The following is a 3900-nucleotide window of genomic DNA, read 5'->3' on the forward strand; positions in this document are numbered from 1 at the left end:
AAAGTTAAGCCTGAGTTTAAGCAAGAGATTAAAGGTGCTGCCTCGTGTAAAAAATCAATCCCTTTATCATGTAAGGGATAAAGGGATTGACATTTATTCTTAATTAAAGTGAATTTATTTTTATTCCAGTCAGTCATTTGTGTTAACATCCAAATGTTCAAAAAGTGAGCACTCCAAGAATCGACAAGTTTGCCAGGGTAAAATAAAACATTGTCAACATATTATTTTGTGCCACAAGAAGCAGAATGTTTTAACAGTACAGTAGTTTGAATATATTTTTTATTTACCTTTATCAGACCTCTCAGGCACCCACAACCAGCGTCTGATCGGGAAAGACTAATTAAGAAAAATGTAATTATACCATGTAGGTTTGAATTTGTGAACATGAAATCAATAAATACATTTGTGTACTAATGACACTGTCATTAGATCAACCGCACTTATTTCCTGGGTAAAAACAGGATGGAGAACCAACCCCATTCAAGGAAGAGGTCCAATCTGCCACGGGTCAGAACAACCTCTATAGGTAAACAGCAGAAAGCTTACACATCTTCCGGCGCAGACTGAAAACTCATCTCTTTCGACTCCCCTTCGAGCGATACAATTACTAACAAAGCACTTATGTACCAACAAAGGACTGGGTTATCTAAAGCCATGTAGCACTTGAAATGTTTTGGCTCTATGAAACCTGATGTACTTATATGATTCTGTTTTCTTCTCGTTTGTATCTTCTTGGTCGAATGCACTTACTGTAAGTAGCTTTGGATAAAAGCCTCAGCTAAATGCAATGTGATGTAATGTAAATGATGTTGACAGTTGCATCGTGACACAGTTGTGTGGTGTGTATCTTTATTTTTACATGTGTTTGTTTGTATAGCCTCCAACATGGGTAACATTGCCAGGAAGCAGAACAATTATACTTTTATACATTTCCAAATGACACCCACAACATCTTACATCTTAGTGAAGACGATACAAAAAACACCCACAAATATTTTTCAAAGATCAGATATTGTTTCTTGCATCCATTTCAAATGTTTACAAGGATTGTGCAGGAGTATAACAAAAGTGCTGTTGTCAGTTTAGAACCCAATGTATTAAAAAAAAAACAAGAGGATCGACATCCTTTTGTAAATATGACTGTCATGCATATATTATGTATTTGAAAATAATTATTCAACTGTCTTCTCACTGCAGCAACTACACAAATGTGTATGCACTTATCATTATTGATAGCCAGTCTGAGCCAGAAGACAAAATGGAGCAAAGGTATTAATTGTTACTATTACCACTTAATTTTTCTATTCTATACTGTAAATCTTATTACTAGCTTCATCATTTAATATTACAATACATCACTTTGTCTTTTCCAGCACAGAATACCTGACTGCGGAGGAAATTGTTGCAGAACTCTCTGCAAAAAGAACAAATACATCTTGCAGCAGGTTCAATATGAATAGAGCCAATGTGTGGGATGGAGCAACCCGTGGCTTCAAAGGTGCCTCATTAGATCGCTCTCATGAGATGTCAGTTAAGTTCACTGATGATGAGGGACACACTGAGGATGGAGGGGACACTGGTGGTCCCAAGCGTGAGTTCCTGACCCTCCTTATGGAATGCCTGAGAATGCGAAGAAAACATCACGTCAGCAACTGTTTGTGCCCCATGGTGGTGTGACTTTCCCAGCCGCTCACTGTCTCAAAATCTGATTCTAAATGTATAATGTTCTCTATAAAGATAGAACTAATACACAATTATGAATGTAAACTATAGGCTGTGTTGTGTATTTAATCATGCATTGGTCTACAATTTAATGATGGCTTCTACATATTTCACATAAACAGACAATGAAAAAATGTGTCCTTCATGCTGATAACTAGTGTATGCATCTGCCAATTAGTATTCTAAACAGAGTAGTGTGTTGACTCCTTATTTCTTGCATTTGAAACAGATACAATAAAAAAAGTGAACTTACTGTTGTGTTCAACTTCTGCCAAAAACTGTACATTTTTGCCACAGGAGCCACAGAACACTTGAACTGTCCCCAGATGTTGGCCACAGAAAGGACAAAACATGGCAGCCTGAAAAGACATACATTGATGTAGTAAATCCATTTAATCAAGTCAATCAAAAACACATAGTCTAAATAGTGGTTAGCTAAATAAATAGAAAGATACATCATGTTTATCGTTGAATCTGTGTTTTGTCCTCTCTCTCTCCTTGAATGTCTTCTCTATATTTGTTCTTGAGCATGTCTAATGCACACTACTATCCTGTCATTACTTTGTCCCTCTTCACATTTTGTCACTTCTCTCTCTCTCTCAATTCAATTCAATAGCTTTATTAGCATGACCATAGTTACAGGCAATTGCTAAAGCTCTGTATAGTTGCAACATCTATACACAAATACATACATATAAACAAACTGCTAAGAATTCAAATGTCCTTTTTCCGCGGTACTCACTATGGCCCGGGTTATTTGACTACACTTGATTTGTCACCTCTTTTAACAATGTTCTTCCCTCACTTTATCTTCTCTTCACGTGAAGCTCTCCTCTCCTCAGCTGGTGTAGTATTTAGGCACGCTAACTAGCTATATAAATATGACGCTCTATGTATAAAAACAAAACAAAACTTACCTTCTTATATCTTTCTCCACTTAAATGAACTTTCTTTCCTCCCGATTTCCATCACTCTTGTTCGTTCTCTCTATGTCTGGTCATACATCAATCTGTTCCACGTAGCGCGCCCCCTAGAGGCCTGGAGCACTTCCGGAATGTTTTTTTTTTGTAATGTCTTTTTTTTTGTAATGTGTTTTTCGGTTGTATGTGCTTTTGACTTTGCATATCGTTTTTGTATTTGCAGCATTTTTCTGTTGCGTTTGTTTTCGGGGTTTGTGTGTTGTAGGTTTAGCTTGCATCATTTCTGTAAATGCAGCGTTATTTGCAGGTGTTTCCTGCTTATGTGTGTGTTTTTGGCCGTTGTTTAGCGTTTGCACCTGCCGGCCACCGTCGTTTTTTGGCATTCTTTATCTTGGCATCTTTCAGCTTGGAAAAATTCAACAGCATCGCTTTTCCAAAAACAGTGCCCCAATACCCTGTATAATTCACTGAACACCCTTGGGGCAAATTAATAATATGAGTAACTGACCCTTTAATGGTCATAATGTTTGGTTTAGAGTTAAATCCAAAAACCCAAGAAAACTAAAATAGCCTTTATTAAGTAGTTTTATGAAAAAGTCTGGAATACCTGTGTTGAGCCAAAAGTTGTATTGTGTTCATACACATTACACTTAATTTAGCTGATGCTTTCAAAGAAAGCAAATTAGAGTGCAATGAACATGAACCATGAGGATATACATTCAGAACAACAAGAATCCTCGTTAGCTTCAAATGAGCCAAGCCATTTTAAGAGTTATTCAGAAATGGGAAGTGTGTGCATAAAACAGGTGGGTTTTCTATATGGAGCTAATTTCCTGCCATAACTAACCTAAACAGGTTTTACAAATGTCTCATGATTCACTAACAAACACAATGTGGCTTGCAAATACAAAACACCATCTACAAACTAATGCATTTAGTTTAGCAAAGAAACAACGTATCTATCAAACAAACACATAGCATTTTTCTAATAAATCAAATTTCAGAGACAAATTAGGTTTTACAACTACACAACTTTTTTTACAAATTCATCACTTTTTTTTTACAAATACAACGCTTTTTCTTCTCACGGCGGAATATTACTTCCAAAAGTCACGTGACTCACTCACGTGACTTTTGGCAGTAATATTCCGCCGTGGTTGTGCTCAAACACACTGGCCGTTTCTCAATCGCGAGGAAACTGGCTTCCAAGCCAATATTTCAAGGATACTACGTCATCGAGTGCCGCCGAAGGACTATT

The 3900-nt window shown here is 36.8% G+C and overlaps 1 protein-coding gene and 1 long non-coding RNA gene across 2 annotated transcripts in view; one reads left to right on the top strand and one right to left on the bottom strand.

The window, feature by feature from the left end:
• Positions 1-3900, top strand: part of epha4b (eph receptor A4b) — a 177462-nt gene that overhangs the window by 72732 nt on the left and 100830 nt on the right. The window lies entirely within an intron of this gene.
• Positions 1510-2797, bottom strand: LOC104958253 (uncharacterized). The gene is made up of 3 exons (XR_799745.1): positions 2640-2797; positions 1976-2081; positions 1510-1620 (listed from the first exon to the last, which is right to left on the bottom strand). It is a non-coding gene; the product is annotated as an uncharacterized lncRNA (long non-coding RNA).

Source organism: Notothenia coriiceps, unplaced genomic scaffold (genome assembly GCF_000735185.1).
Source record: "Notothenia coriiceps isolate Sejong01 unplaced genomic scaffold, NC01 NC01_scaffold00000969, whole genome shotgun sequence".
Taxonomy (NCBI): domain Eukaryota; kingdom Metazoa; phylum Chordata; class Actinopteri; order Perciformes; family Nototheniidae; genus Notothenia; species Notothenia coriiceps.